The sequence below is a fragment of the Phalangium opilio genome, unplaced genomic scaffold (assembly GCF_054372755.1).
Source record: "Phalangium opilio isolate 3A_F unplaced genomic scaffold, DU_Popi_V2 ptg000061l_1, whole genome shotgun sequence".
NCBI classification, from domain to species: Eukaryota; Metazoa; Arthropoda; class Arachnida; order Opiliones; family Phalangiidae; genus Phalangium; species Phalangium opilio.
This window is the reverse complement of record NW_028324178.1, coordinates 2,733,827-2,751,249: the sequence shown is the minus strand read 5'-3', so window position 1 is coordinate 2,751,249 and position 17,423 is coordinate 2,733,827. Positions and strand designations below refer to the sequence as shown.

Genomic DNA, 17,423 nt, shown 5'->3' with positions numbered 1-17,423 from the left:
ATTCTAAGTTGCCCAGATGACTCGCCGGAGGGTAATATTATTGAAGTGGATATGGAGTACCCCGAATATCTCCATGATAGTCACAACTGCTATCCACTAGCTCCAGAATCCATGTCCATAAAACCCCAGATGCTCTCTCACTATTCCGAAGAGCAGATGACTTCACTGAACATCAAAATCAAGGAATCTCTACCCTAACTACTCCCCAACCTAAACAAGAAGGAACGATACGTGGTTCACTATCGTAATTTAAAGTACTACGTATCAAAGGGGCTGAGAATCAGCAAAATTCACAGAATTTTGAAGTTTCAACAAGGAGCGTGGTTAAAGGGGTACATAGAATTTAACACCGAGAAGAGGACGAAGGCGACTGACGATTTTGAGAAGGACCTATTTAAACTAATGAACAACGCCGTGTTTGGTATGTATTTATAAAATTAGAATGAACATAAAATAGTATAGATAATAATGATTTGCTTTCCCCCTTAGGAAAAACGATGGAGAACCTTCGGAACCGTCAGGATTTCTAACTAGTGACGACTGCCGAAAAAGCTGTTAAAAAGGCTAGTTCACCAGCATTCGAACGGTTCACCATATTCCACAACGAACTAGTTGGAATCAACTCCACAAAAAAGAAGCTGGTCCTAAACCGACCCATATACACGGGCTTCGCAATTCTAAATCTATCAAAATTGCTCATGTAAGGTTTCCACTATGACGTAATTCGGGCACAATACGGGGAGAAAGCAAAACTCCTCTTCACAGATACTGGTAAATTTTTACGCCCTTATATATCATTTACTTAGCATAACATTTATATTAACATTTGCGGACATTACGTATAATTACAGGCAGTCTCACGTATCACATAGAAACGAAAGACCTGTACAAAGACTTCGCCGCTCAGTCGGAAAAATACGACTTCTCGGGTTACCCGCGAGATCACGCGCTTCTTAGCGATGTGAACAAGAAACGCCTTGGTAAATTCAAGGATGAAATGGACGGCATCCCAATCGAGGAGTTCTGTGGGCTGAGACCCAAAATGTATAGCATTTTGTCGGCCAAAGGGGAAAAGAAGACCTGTAATGGAGTTTGCAAGCGCGTCGTGCAGAAACGCGTCCGGCACGCGCACTACCGCGAGTGTCTCTTCAACCGCGAGCTGACCACCGCGGAGATGATAAGGATTGTCAGTGAAAAACATATTTTAAAAACTGTAAAACAAACCAAACTTTGTCTCAATCCTTGCGACGATAAGCGTCATATTTTAAATGACGGTATTTCGACACTCGACCACGGGCATAAAAATGCAAAATAAAGAGAAAAAATTATGACAAATTTATTGAGTAATTCTTATACATATATTCAGAAATCATATTATCATTAACATTTTTATTTTTAGAAAATCGTTTTATTATATCAAACATTTTAACTCCCCTACATCTATACAACGAGAAATAGACACAATACCCACCACAAGTTTGACTTAATTCACCCTGTAGTTGGCGTGAATTAAACGTAACAGTTAGGCTGTTTCGCTCTACAAAATCATTAAATTTAAATAAATCCGGAGGATTTCCATAGCTTTCAAAGAATTCAGTATTCTTTTTCCTCGAAATGTATATAACAGTCCAATGTTCTCCTCCCCCTTTAGACGTATCAGTGTTCACAATATATAGAGATGGGAATGTTTTAACAGTTAGTGGTAGTTTATCCGCCGGAAATATTCCCCGGAACAAATTCCTAGTGTATGGGTCGCGCCTTAATATTCTCTCAAGTTGTCGAGAGTCCATTATGAGCTTTGATCGAATAAAACGGCTCGGTTTTTGTCAATTTCAATCAAAGATTGGAATTCGGAATAGTAAACGACGGCAATTGTAGCCGGTAGCGCTTCGGCAAATATTAACTCCAATCGGACACTACCGTTCTTTATAAAGTTGAAACTTTCATTCGAACTACCATTCAGGTCGGGGGTCAAGTCGAATACGAAAAGAGCATTACCATTGGCGAACTCGTCACGGTCAATGAAATTACCCTCGTCGATATTCCATTGTCCGGTTTGAAGAAAGAGATTGGCGTACGATCTCATACATAGGTTATCCATAAAGTTGGGGTTTAAGGGTTTATGGGGTACGCTAACCCCATCAACGGATAAGGTGATTTGAGTCACCGCTTCATTTTTAAAATTAAAAGGCGACATTTTATAATCACCCAAAAACGCGTTCTGGTCTACAAATCCAATTACTACTTTATTCGGTTGTTAAGCGCTAAATAAATTGTCTTTGACTGCTATCTTACTTCCTTGAGATATGGAAAACGTATTACATTCCGTACGTGTTATGGGGTATTTCATCGTGGCCAATTCCAGGGTTTTAGCGTGTGATATCATAATCTCGGGGGTTAGTTTAACTCTTCTTATGAATAATGAAGCGTGGGTAAATATAACTTTCCATTCCATCCGAATGTAAGCAGAATTCGTTGGGACTTTTGATAAATTTAAAATTCACATCGACCAGATTGGGGATGAAGCGATTTTGCTGACATATATCGGCGTGTACGACACCAATCAAGTCTATAACTCCATTTTGGGCAAATTTACTCCGTTTCTCAAACCCTTCATTTTCGAAAAAGTCGTCAAAATGTCCCGCCGTATCTTTGTAGAATAGTGCCCCGGTCAAAAAACTCTTTTTCGCTGGACTACCAAATGTCAATAGCGTTTGAATCATGCTGTTAAATGCGTATTGTTGAGGACATGATGTAACTGATCTATCATTCAATGATACGTGTAGTTCACTAAAAATACTGGAGTCTAATAGGTTTTCGGGTCCAACTTTATCCGCCTGAGTAGTTAAATCACCATTCGCATCGTACACTGCGGCTTTAGGTAGAGACCCATCCGCTTTAACCACTTTTACTTGTAAATGCAGGAGCGTGTTTTTCAAGTCCATGTATGTCTCGGATTTCCCGGTGACGGGAAATATAATAGCCTGATTTTCATCCACATTGGAGGTAGAGTTATACTCAACCCATTGACTTTCTACTATTCCAGTTTGGGTATAGGGTACGTGAAAAACATTTAGTTCCGAGCTGACGCTGTTCATAGAGTTTGGGTGTGCGAGCGACATTATGAAAATATATCCGGGTGTAAAGATGACGACCTTCTCTTCTTCTTAGCTCGAACAGAACTGATGATGGGTGACACTTTGCGTTTCCTTTTACGTCCGTTTCCAGTTAGCTTGGTCACTTCTTCGGCCGCCCTTCTCAATGTTTCCTTACCCGCCTCTTTACCCCTAGTTCTCAATGCTTGTTTAATGGGTACACCGCTTGTATAATCGGTCGCAATTTTCGCGCCAGTGTTTAAAAACTTTCGACCTAGGAACGTGGCACCCCTTTTAAGTAATGGCATGGCCGATCTGAACGCCGAGGAGATAATTGACCCCAGGCCATAACAACGTTGCACGGCCAAACCTCTATATACTGGGATGGATCCATGTCCAATTTGATTTAGATAATAGTCCTCATAATCCTTAACAGAAACGTGACCCGTATTATATGGAGACATCCTTACACTTTGACAATCACGTCATAAATGGGGCGGAGATTGAATTCAACGTAGTTCTTATAACAAGTGCCAAGTTCTTCTGGGCCTGAAATGTAGAGTGACGTGAACTTTCCCACGTTCGAACTTAACCGGTTTACCCATTTCACTCATAATGTTTATTTCAATTGTTTGGAAGTTGTTTTTCGCTATGGGCATGTAATGGGGTTTAGCAAACTCTTTTTCCACCGTGTCACCATCTTTCCCGTTGATACTTATAATTCTTAAGAGAGGGACGTCGGAGTCTCCTACCGATCGAGACTGAATTATATCAGAATACACGAATAAGGAGTGCATTCCAGCATCCATATCACAACTGAATAGGGCCGTCATAGAGGCGGCCACAGTGAAGTCTTTTTTGGAATTCCTCGTGAACCCTAATATAATGGCAATTTCGCTTGGGATATAAAGTTGGTTCGTTCCTTTTAACTCAACCATCACCCGTCGATTTGGTTTGTTGTATGAAAACTCAACCCTAGATTTTATTTTTTCAGTAGCACCAGCATCGTCGTCGGCTGACAATATTTCGAGTAATTCCTCTACAGAACCGTAATATCCGGGAGGTATAATTATCGATATACCCCGGTTTTCATTCACTCCGTTAATTGTCTGCCCACTTTCACCAAAACCAGATCCCTCTTCTGGGAATTCATCCATTGCATCCGAAGCAACACCTACGAACGAATTATCCCAAATGCGAACTATGCACTCCCTTTTTACATTATTCCATGTTCTGGGATAGCTTATTTCAGCCAGAGCAACCTCGTGTAATCCCTCTAGAATTATAGGTTCTGGTAGATACGTTCTTAACTTGCTTATAGTATTTCCTTTGAAATATTGCGCAGAGGAATCGGAAGGTAGTGTAATATAGAAACTCATTTTACGTCGACTTCTTGCACCCAGGAATCAAATTCGGGACTATACCCTCGCCACCGTACGAGTAGTTCTTTAGAACCGTCAGGTTTTTTACGTTTTTCGTAATACTTTTTCAATTTTAAATTTACAGTTTTCTAGGTCCTTGCCAACTTTCTGTATTTCCTCTTTGTAGAATACACCAGAAATGAGCTCGGAGTTCAAATCCTTCAGTGGATCTCTCGGGATCCGTTTTGTTACTTTGAATAGTTCTTCGGTATAATTGGCCAAATACCCCTTTTTAAACGTTCTTTTATTTTTTCTTATTCTAACTAAATCATAAATTTCAATGGGGTATGAAACTGGCGGCGAAAAGTTTACTTTTCCGTACAAATTTAACCAGATTTGTTTCGAATTTTCCTCCGTCACTTCAGTGGGTTTGCATTTAATTGATTTGTGGTAGTTGTTATTATACGATTCCAATAAGTCGGGTAATACGTCAATGTATTTGTAGGTGTCGTTTTGCGTAAAATAGCGGTACATTCGCTCTTTCAAGGTTCGATTAAATCGTTCAACGATACTATATTTCACTTCCGAGTGTGTGGCGAAAAACTTGATGTCCAAACGTTTCAATTCACTTTGCAGTTCTTTATTTAGAAATTCATTCCCATGATCTGACTGAACAATCTTTGGTTTTCTACCAGACTCTAAAACGGATCTAAACGCCACAACCATCGTAGGCCCTTTCTTGTCTTTAATAGCGACGGCGAAAGCAAATTTACTGAATACGTCAATACAGCACAGTAGAAATCTATATCCGTCATTATGACGCTTAATGTTTTGCATGTCTGCCAGATCAAGTTGCCATTGTTCATCTATACCGTACACAATAGTCTTGTTCCTTCTGAAGTTGTGCCTCGCGGGTTTGTGTAGTGTATACGTATCTTGACGTTGTAGGAACTCAATAACATCATTTAAGGAAACGTTAATCCCCTTTTCTCTCGCAGCCCTATATAGCACTTGTACACCTCCGAAGCTCCCCGGATCTTTTTCATTGAAGTATATTTCTTCTAGTTTATCCATTAGTCGTGCAGTTTAAGGTTTTTTGAGTATACCAATAAGCGAAATCATATAACTCGATATTTAAAATAAGAAATCATATCAAAAGCGCCGTAATAACTTTGGGATTATTTAAAAATGAAACGGACAGGGAGGCTAGAAGCCCTGTGGGAGAAGGGTCGTTACATCCTTCCATGATAACATGTAAGTAATTTGTGAAAGAAATGAAACGTGGTATTGATATATATTCTTTATTTCAAGTTTATCCAGGTGTGGAGACCATTACCGTAGTAGGAATCCGGGGTTGGGGGATAATAATCAATTTTCGGTAATTCGCTTTTAGATACATCGAGATAGGTATTTGGTACAACACTCGTAGAGTTTCCAAAGGGGAATTTGTTTCTCTCGATAGTTTTTGGTACATTTTCTTCTATTAACATTTCGTAATACTGATTTATTCCAACGACAGTGTGTTTCGGTTTACTTTTATAACCTTTAACGGATTCATGTAAAATATCCATAATATTCGACCCGTCGATTGGTTGTCCCCTGTATATAAGTTCCCCGTTAGGAGACCAATTAATCTTGGAGTTGATATCAATCCACTTGTATAAGGCAATGGCTGGTTTGAGGTGTGAATCTGGAATTGTCATGGCTATTTCAGAATACCAATCCCTCTTATTCAGTTGTTTAACAGGTTTCTTCTTTTTTCTTTTGTTAATAGCACTCGTTAGTAAATGATTGTACATGTTAACCTTTTGCGTCTGGTTCAATTTGTTGTCTACCAAAACAGTCTTCGTATCCAAATTTTCAGTAAGTTCAACTTTTGGTTGCGAGTTTAATCGGCGGTAAACCTCTTCAGGTACCAATATCATCTTTCTAGCCATTTTTAATTGCTCTGCTTATAGCTGCACCAGCAGCAGTGCTAACAAGTGATAAGAGGGGGGCTAACAAAAGAGGTAAAAATCCACCTTTTTGAATAAGGATTTTTTTTCGTTTTGCTACAGTGCTTTGTTTAGATAACTTCCGTAACATTAGACAGTGCTTCTTCAATCGTTTCTTCTGGTCATCTGATAACTTCACGTTACCGCGTAGGACATTTATACAACATTCCACTATAGCCTTGATAGAGTCATTACTAGCGTGTTTGATAGCGTATTTTCTCTGACACGCATTACAAGTAGTCAGATACTTTAAGAAATGTTGATGCGTATGCACTCTTTTCATTTTGGAATATAGACTGCGGCTTCTTCGCCTGGTATGAGTCCCGTCCGTAGTCTATGATCATCTGACGTCGTTGGCTTTAAATCAACCCATAAATACCCAAAATCTCTAGCAATTGCCTGATGGAAAGCGTCAATGACGTATTTACTATTAGTGGGACAAATCTGTTTGGCTAAATGAAATATAGCCGATTTATCTCGAGGAGATTTGAATATTATCAAGTAGTGGGCGTTTAAATTTAATGTTCTAATTTCCTTCCCGGGGTAATATAAATTTTGCATCAAAATAAAAACAGATGTGTTTTTATGGTGCGAGCCCCGTATGAACAAATTAGTTACATCCTTGTTATTAGATATTTCACAAAGTAAATCATCAAGTATAACAAAATTCTTGATATTGGGGTCTAATATATTCACATTTAATATACCTTCGTGAAATTCTACGGAAGGCGTGTGATCTAATACCGAATTAAATAATTTCGTTTGATATTCAGTGTAACACCATATTATCCTATCTGGAGAGGGTGATATACATATATCTTTATACTTTATAAGGTTAGCTACAAAGTATGATTTTGCTGATTGTGTCGCCCCGGCTATGAGACCATTAAATGGGTGTTGTAAGCAGAAGTCCATTTTAAGGAATGAATCACTTTTTAAGGATCAAGTTGTTTTTATTTACAAATATTCTTTGGCATTACATACGATTTGACCAATCATAGACTTGCAAAATTCGTCACTTAAAAAAGTGCTTAAGGTAAATATCTTATAAATTTCAACATAATCCAGGTTACTTATCGCGGTGTCAAAGTTCATAGAAACACGCATTTCCCATCCATTTAAACAATCGTGTTGGGTTTGGGAGGGGTGGCCAATACTACATCCGTAACAGCATTTACGGATGTTTGATTTCAATTGTTCTACAATACATTTTCTTATTAATGTGCGCAACCGATTCACCTCGTTAAGAAATGTGACTACGTCTTTATACGTATCCATTAACGTCTTGGTAAGGTAGTGTCCAACAGCGAATCCCTTCTTTGTTGGGAAGAACTTGCCGTACATAGCACCTGTTCCGGGGTATAGTTCCCTGATGTCTATAATCTTACGGTCTCGATATGTTCGCAACTCCACACGCTTCGTTTCAGAACCGGTAAAGAACCATGATGTCTCCGGGGCGTCGTCGGTTTCGAAGAACTTGAATATTTCATCCTTCCTAGCGTATAGCTCATGGAATTCAGACTCTTGTAAAATTAGTCCCGTTGAACTTTCTTTGAACCCCAGTTGCAAGTCTAACTTCGGGGTAACCTCAATTACTTTCTCCTCTGATAGGGGAAATAGCACTACGGCAGACATTCTGTCAAATAGAAAAAAAACAAAGGTTTACTTTCAAACTTTAACTTTAAAAACACCAAGTCCACAAAAATTATACTTACATTGTACTTGTTGGATGGTCCTTATTTCCTCGTCGGACTTTAGAGAGATTGTGATGGTGGTTTAACTCAGGGTCCTGGCTATTTATACTATTTAATAAGATCATCATCCTAGCTTTGACTGTACATTAATGGTGTTTACGCCGTGGGTTTTTTTTCGGGAAGATTATTCTCGAACAATCTACAACTTTGACTGTACATTTTACGTCATGACCTTAAACAACGTTAACCTGGGTTTTACGGGGCGAATTTTAATTTTTCTGGAATGATCTAGAATAATCCCTAGAGCTGGGTTTTTACGGGAATTCTTTATTTTCCCCCAACGTCATCTGGAGTTTCATACACCCCTTAACCATTTGATTAATACGGGAGAAATTAATGGTTCAAATTTCAATCTAATTAACATATTAAAATACTGTTTATTCCTTAATTCATAATTCACCCTATCTTCATACTCCAATGTATGCACTTCTACATCCGAGAATCGAACACGCTTCATTGACCCTGTCAATCAAAAACACCCCTTGCAGGTGCGGGGGATGAGAGGGGTGAGTCAATCAAAAACGCCAAGACAACACCTGGGCATGGGCGAAGCGGCCGGGCAAAACCTTCACGGATTGGGATAAGGAACGGTCTGAACCAAGGGCGAACCCAAGGAACTCCTGAACCGTCACACCGAACTCAGGCCCCCTCTGCCACGACAAGTCCTTTGACTTAAAACGGTTAAGAGAACACTTCTTTCATTTACGTGCTGTAACTGGGTGTGGTTATGATAAGGCGTGGTTTAAAGTAATGACAGATAATCAACATCTTACAAATTAGTTGCGCTTTTTTAATGACCATATTGCATCTAGGGAAGCCATAGCTGCTGCCGAAGAGAGATTTCTTTTCGCTTTTTTTAGGGTGATAATTGACACGTCACGCTTCAACTATGTAGATATTACACGTATAATGGAACCGTTGTCACATATACTGTTAAGTCCTCATTTGATCTCGCTTAGCTTCATCCAACAAGCGACGCCGCAAAACTACATTTTTCCTAGTGTATTTTATTCCAACAATAGCTAAGAAACGATTTAATCCCGAACAGTGGGGACTAGTTCGCGATCGCGAAAGTCGAAGACCCATTGACACCATACTCTTTCCGGCATCAGATGAACTTATAACACCCATTATTTGTACCTGTAGTCTGCAGAACATCTTGTATAAAGAACTGTGAATGTAGACGATCTGGATTAGCTTGCTGGGCCATGTGTGGTCATTGGCAAGGTATTAGCCGTAATAAAAAAATCTTCAGGATGAAGAGAAATATGAACGAAATGTTAAAAATGTGTCGTTAATCTAATCCTTAACGACACTAGAATGTTTACACCCCATATAAAATGGTTTTTCCTAACCAAAATCCGAGTAATATGGCATTCCTTTTTTTCAGATTTTAGATTGTAATATTTCAGCGACCATTTTTGAAGATGGGTCAATAATTTAGACTCGAAGATAGTTAATTTTATGACATTTAATACGTTCATGAAAATCATCTACTCAATAGAAAAATATTGAAAAAAATTAATATATCGGTAATATATTTGGCATTTCAAACAGTCATTTTCCAAGATGGCGTTCAAACTATCAGTAGCACGTCTTCAATATTCAAGTATGATGTTTAGACGGTCTTCAACATAATTATTACCAATTTTCATAATTTTTGAACCATATACTGTAACTAAATGACATTGATGGCGGCCATTTTCCAACATGGCGGCCAAACTAACCGACTAATGGCTTCAATATTTTACTATGATGTTTAGACGGTCTTCAACATAATTATTACCAATTTTCATAATTTTTGAACCATATACTGTAACTAAATGACATTGATGGCGGCCATTTTCCAACATGGCGGCCAAACTAACCGACTAATGGCTTCAATATTTTACTATGAGGTTCACACAGCTCTGATTATAATACCTATCAATTTTCATAATTTTCCAACTATATGGTGAAATATACTGTACCTAGCATTCACGGCGGCCATTGTCCAATATGGCGACCAAACTATTGAACACAGAGCTGTAAAATTTTGCCATGAAGTTCATATGGTTCCATTCATAATGCGTACCAATTTTCATAATTTTTGAAGAAGAATGTAGAATACATTGATGCTGCCATTCCCGGGGGCCATTTTCCAAGATGCTGGCGAAAGCTCGCGCTCTACAGCAGGGGACTTTTAGTATATTTTTTGTGGGGTCAAAAACAACCCATGTACCAATTTTCATCTTTATGTTCAAATGTTCTAGGTCAAGCCCTTTTTTGGCCTATCTGTCCTGGCCTATACTGCACGCTGCAATATTTAAAAAACGTTAAAAAGGCTACTTTTTTATTATTAATTATTGAAATTCCTTGATGCTACCATAAATTTCAAAAATTAGTTAAAGGGAGAGGGAAATGGTCAGAAAATATTTTTATTCAATTTCTATTGTTTAAAGGGATAATGAAGTTCAAAACAAGTTATTTTTAATTGATTAAGGATGTTAAAAATATGCTTAAAAGCATTAGGATAACTCACCAAAACTTTCTGGTTAATTTATAATCAATTTTCAAAGTTCTGATATTAGCTCGTTAAGCCTAACTCTACTTTGCAACAAATTCTGAAGGCAATAATTTCGTTTTTAAAGAGGAATTTTCGGCGTCAATTAGAGGAGAATGGGTAGCCACGAGCCATATCGGCTCGTGCGTTTTTAGTGGCCTCTAATGGGTCGCTGAAAATCTCTTTTAGAAAAAGAAATTTCCATCTTCAGAATTAGTTGCAAAATAGTTTGGCTTAGCGAGCTAAAATCAGAACTTTGAAAATTGATTATAAATTAACGAGAAAGTTTTGGTGAGTTATCCTAATGCTTTTATGCATATTTTTAACATCCTTAATCAATTAAAAATAACTTGTTTTTCTACTTCATTATCCCTTTAAGTAACAGCATATCACGAATAAAACTTAATTTTCATTAATTTTATATTATGTTTCCACGGTACCGCGTAAAGACACTAAGCTCTATATTTTAAAAAGTTATCACTATATGTTCCACTAGCTAAACGTCTTCTAACTATGGCGCAACTCTTTACTTCTCGAATATTGGACACTCGAAAACTTTCCCTCCCTCTAGTCCACATTTGGTAATATCTTATTTCTTTGAGAATATATTAATATCACTTAAAAAGTCGGGCGCCACCAGACGCTTGCGGGGGTTCTATGCTTGCATGCACGAGCAGCAGGCTAGGATAATATAGTAACGTTAGACGAAAAATATTGATACTCACAATGGAAACTGATGAACTATTGCTAATACTGGAAGCCTCATTTCTACTACGAGTTGAATTTATTTCAAGCTGCTGATCATCCTCTGACACCATGCTGTCATCATCGTTTGCTACATCAGCTACTGGATGTGCTAAACTAACAGAAACCGAGCTGCTAGAACTGTTCATGATGTCATGAGATGCTGTAGTTTCGGCAGGAACGGAATTAATGAAATTATTTTTTAGAACTGTAGGTGCCGGTGTATTTTTTGGTTGGTCTAAGTTACGATGGCCAAATGATATAGAAGTATCACGATAAAGTCCAATGCTTCTTCCTATTGCATCCTTCTTAATAGCATTTTGACGAGATAATCGTAGGCGATAAGCAGTTTTTCTTGGTATTTGTTTGTTTGCTGACCATAGATACGTTTTATACTTCTTCCCAATCCTTTCCATATTGGTAAAATAATACACAGACTCTCTGGACCTTTAGGCATTATTATTAAACAAGCTGACTCTTGATCTTGAATAAGGTACCAAGTCTTAGGACAAAAATTTAACTGAGCCAGATACCTGTATTTCTATTTTTAAGAAAAAGATCACAAATTTAAATTGGAAAGAATATTTATTTTTTAAATAAGTGGGCTTATTAAAAAAACTAAACTTACTGTATAATATGGATTAATCGGGCAGTCGCCGGGCACCCTTACTATACATAGTTTACAGGCGTGGAGGATTCATACCATTTGCAGAAGGAGACCTGGCAACTTAGAGTGTTAAATAGCGGACGATTTTACACTCTAAGTCGCTTGGTCTCCTTGTGTTAATGGTAGGAATCCTCCACGCCTGTAAACTATGTACAATCAAAAATATGTGCATAATCACGTGTACTAGGTTTCTAGAGCATGGATAAAGAATGCGCGTGTGGCATATTTTGTTCAGGCAAGAGGATATACAGCTACTTATCTTGAGCGACAGTTTACTCGACATACACCGCGTTTCTCTAATACTAAGCTTCACAAGGTTTCCAGCGCTAGTTCTCAGGTGGCGCTACAGTCATTTTACAACGTCTGTTATCAGTACGAACAAAGCTGTTTTATACGTTATCTCTATTGAAATACGAGATACTGACCTAGCTTCGCGTCTGCTGACAACCAACGCTGCACTGCGGTATATACCGAATAAACTGTCGCTCGAGATAGGGAGTTGCATATTCTGTGAACGCTGTATGCCTCACGGGCAGCCAAGTTCTAAAGTATACACTGCAGTGGCGCGCTTTTAGTCCGGTCATAGCCTACTCGATCGCGCGCGTCACGAAGCAAGCTGCTCGCGCTATTGTAGCGTCCGGGAGCGCGGATCGAGTGCGCTATGGCCCGGTTGAGCATAGGCAAGAGATGTTTGTAGTTGGTGCAGTCTCTGAGTAGAAGAGCTGCGTCGGTTACGTACGAACTAAAATTCCATCTCGGTTTAGTCAAGTTAGTCTGACTTAAATTGACCATTCAACGATGAACGAGGGTCGACCGGTGACGTATCTGGTTTTACCATATTAGCATTATCCCACCGTCACTCTCGAGAATTGTACTCGTTTACGGAAAAGTTTTTATTTTTTCGACGCGAGCGGAGACTCGTTGCAACAAGAGCGATTTAAACCTGTTGAGATATACGCTAAACTATTGGAAGAAAACGAAGTGGAAATACGGTAAGCTTTGTCTTAATAGAAAGTTTGTTTAGTTTGCTAGTGAATTTATTAAGAACTGGCATAACATAATTAAGATTAGTTAAGTTATCTTTTTTATTTATTTTTGTTGCAGTTGTTTTTCTTGTTCATTTGCTTTGTCTTACTTTGTACCTGATTCGGGACACAATAAGCTTCCAGCTTTCTTGTCCCGTTTAATAAACTTTATTAATATTATTAATTTTGAACGAAATAAGGTAAGAAAGAGTAATGGCAGTCCTCCTAGGCTAGCTGTATTAAAGTCTAAAGGCGGGTAACACGCGGGGTGGCATGTGGGAAGTAGTCTATTGTGAGCAAAGGCTTAAGCAAAAATAAATTTATTTATTTTTGGCTTAAGTAAGGTAAGAAAGGGTATAGGCAGTCTTCTTCGGTTAGGCCTAGTTGTGCGGACAACACGGGGTCGGGGTGGCATGCCGCGTGCAGTAATTGGGAATTATTCTATTGTAAGCAAAGGCTTAGTCTCTAAGTTGAAGGAATTCTCTCAATATTTTCCGACTAGTACAAGATGAGGGCAGTTTTAGGTAAAAAAAATGTGCCTTAAATTATGTGTACAAAAAAATCGAATTAAAACGTTTAAAATTAGGAAAAGTACGTTAGATATTTGAAATTCAAACCAGCCGCGAAATACCGCCCAACTTGTTTTCCCCGTAGGGACTTCACTAAGGGGATTCATTGGTTGTTTGGAAATGGGAGAATGTAGGGAGGCATAGACATTAGGGAGCTTTAGACCACTGGGGAAGCGGCGCATGTTTGAGAAGACCTGGTATTTTTTTATACTAAATGGCCCTATTTTTTGACCGCTTCTAAATGGCAAATGCACTAAAGAATAAATGGATAGTACAGTTAATTACTATTAAATATTGAATAATTGTGAAAATTATAACAAACATTTTTTTTATTTTATTTTCCCAATATACGATTAATAATAATATAATTACGATTTCGTTTTAGGTCTAATAATGTCCAGAAAAAAGAACAATTCTAATTACGTATTAGTAAATTGGCTAAATCAGGCTATATGGGATGTGATAAAAGTAAAACTAGCATTTCAGCATGACGCTGACCTGGGGGAAAATATTTGTAACTCTCCGGAATCCTACTTTGGACAAGAATTAGAGTTTAGTTGGATTGTATCAGAAGGACCTTCCCCAGGTGTATTACTTGGAATTGGTGAGTACTTATTAAACACTTTGATATAATTTGCTTTTAACAAGTAGAACGTTGTCATATATTTTAAATTAGGTACATCCAAGGAGATGGAGGATAAAAGAAGTAATTTAATTGAGAAGCACTATGACCAGATTGGGGAGGAAATTCCAGATAATACTCTAAATAATAGTGGAATTAGTATTGTTTCCGGGCCAAGTGACGTAAGTGGTCGCAGAGCCAAACTATTTTTAATGTTGTAGCATTTATTTAATTAGATTTACCAATTTTAGCTTAGGAGCTATAAAAGCCAGCAACAAAACTCATTATTGAATTTGATTAACAATGCCAATAGTAAGGAACAGTCCACTTCTGAATCTTCTTCAGAGTTAGCTAGTGGAATTAGCAAAGAAAAATATACTCGTTTAAGAGAAAAATATGACAAACTCAAATCTGAAATGAAAAAAACTAAAGCTGAAAATGAAAATGAAAATCTCAAGGGTATGATATCATACATAAACATAGGTACCCAATATTTTTACTCGCTATAATAATATGGTTTTTAGGCAGATGAAAAATCCGTGATGAATCAACTGAGGGACTTGGTAGGAGAGTTAGAGCGATCAAAACGAAGCTGGGTTAATTGCAATAGTGACTTTTCTCCCTCAACTAACCGTGGCTCCAGTTCAGAAGAGCCTCAGTTAGCTAACGAACAAGTAAGAAATATAATTTTATATCAACCGATACTTTTAGACAAGTGTGCATGAGTGAGCTGCTTTGTGCTGATCAAACATCATTACATAAAAGTAATAAATGATTATTATGTAATCATAACTCACTCATGGTTTGCGCGTCATTTTTAATCTTTTCTTCGATAGTTAAGAATTTCAAAGATTAAAATTTGACAGCATAGGTTAATCTTTCAAATCTTTACTCAACAACATAAGTGTACTAATATATGCCAACACTCAATCCACAATCATAGAAATATGAGAAAGCTCCTGAAGTGTTTATTGATAAAAGGACTCTAGCCACTATGCTACGAATTTCCCCAACAGGAACGAAATTTGCTCGAGCCTTATTGGTATCGGTTTTCAGCACCGAAGAGCTCATTGGATCTTCCCTAACTGGAAGATCCAGTAAATCCAGTAATACATACAAATCTTCAACACCAAAGCGTTGCTTAGATAGCTCCCGTGTCAATGCAGAAATCGGTATGTTATTACTAACTATATTCAAAACTGATTTTAAAATTGTTTGACGATGATTAATGTATGTACTTTCAGCATACACGTTGAAAAAATTTAAAACTTCTACAGAAAGAGAAGTACATGACTCTCTGGCGAACAAAATTAAAGAAATTAATATGCAACACAGAAAAACTGTTGAACCATGAATATGTAAATTATAGTGTAATAAATATATATTTTAATAGCTACTAGCTGGAACATATCTCTCGCTCTCAGAGCTCAGGCCTATGATGGAATAGAAAACTGAAAATATTATTTTACAAAACCTCTAAAGATATTCTACAATTTTCAAGAGCTATTTTATGACATCTCTAAAGGTATTCTACAAAATCTCTAGCGATTTTTTGTAGAAACCTAAACAATTTCTAACGACAGTCTATAAAAAGTAAACCTTGTTTTTCTAAAAACATCCTGTAAAGTTTCTAAAGAATATATACAGAGTAAACTCTACAAAATTTCGATAAAAATTCCTCAGAAATCGCTTTAGAAAAACCTAAAGAAAAATGACCCAAGACTATATAGATGTACTAAGAAAACATATAGGTTTCTCTTTAAAAACGTTTGAGAAAAATCTATAGAGTAACGCCAATCGACGTGGCTTTTCGCATTTATATTCGTCATCAAATTAGTCCAAGTCTATTAATCGTGTTATTTGTTCTTCGAACGCTAGTACAGTTAGGTTATCTTTTCGTTCATGGGCCATGGTAGGCCAGGACAGATAGGCCAAAAAAGGGCTTGACCTAGAACATTTGAACATAAAGATGAAAATTGGTACATGGGTTGTTTTTGACCCCACAAAAAATATACTAAAAGTCCCCTGCTGTAGAGCGCGAGCTTTCGCCAGCATCTTGGAAAATGGCCCCCGGGAATGGCAGCATCAATGTATTCTACATTCTTCTTCAAAAATTATGAAAATTGGTACGCATTATGAATGGAACCATATGAACTTCATGGCAAAATTTTACAGCTCTGTGTTCAATAGTTTGGTCGCCATATTGGACAATGGCCGCCGTGAATGCTAGGTACAGTATATTTCACCATATAGTTGGAAAATTATGAAAATTGATAGGTATTATAATCAGAGCTGTGTGAACCTCATAGTAAAATATTGAAGCCATTAGTCGGTTAGTTTGGCCGCCATGTTGGAAAATGGCCGCCATCAATGTCATTTAGTTACAGTATATGGTTCAAAAATTATGAAAATTGGTAATAATTATGTTGAAGACCGTCTAAACATCATAGTAAAATATTGAAGCCATTAGTCGGTTAGTTTGGCCGCCATGTTGGAAAATGGCCGCCATCAATGTCATTTAGTTACAGTATATGGTTCAAAAATTATGAAAATTGGTAATAATTATGTTGAAGACCGTCTAAACATCATACTTGAATATTGAAGACGTGCTACTGATAGTTTGAACGCCATCTTGGAAAATGACTGTTTGAAATGCCAAATATATTACCGATATATTAATTTTTTTCAATATTTTTCTATTGAGTAGATGATTTTCATGAACGTATTAAATGTCATAAAATTAACTATCTTCGAGTCTAAATTATTGACCCATCTTCAAAAATGGTCGCTGAAATATTACAATCTAAAATCTGAAAAAAAGGAATGCCATATTACTCGGATTTTGGTTAGGAAAAACCATTTTATATGGGGTGTAAACATTCTAGTGTCGTTAAGGATTAGATTAACGACACATTTTTAACATTTCGTTCATATTTCTCTTCATCCTGAAGATTTTTTTATTACGGCTAATACCTTGCCAATGACCACACATGGCCCAGCAAGCTAATCCAGATCGTCTACATTCACAGTTCTTTATACAAGATGTTCTG

General features: G+C 37.4%; 2 long non-coding RNA genes across 2 annotated transcripts in view; one reads left to right on the top strand and one right to left on the bottom strand.

The window, feature by feature from the left end:
- Nucleotides 1-17,423, top strand: part of LOC149663569 (uncharacterized) — a 588,523-nt gene that overhangs the window by 11,250 nt on the left and 559,850 nt on the right. The window lies entirely within an intron of this gene.
- Nucleotides 1,499-2,384, bottom strand: LOC149663594 (uncharacterized). The gene is made up of 2 exons (XR_016368430.1): nucleotides 1,999-2,384; nucleotides 1,499-1,924 (listed from the first exon to the last, which is right to left on the bottom strand). It is a non-coding gene; the product is annotated as an uncharacterized LOC149663594 (long non-coding RNA).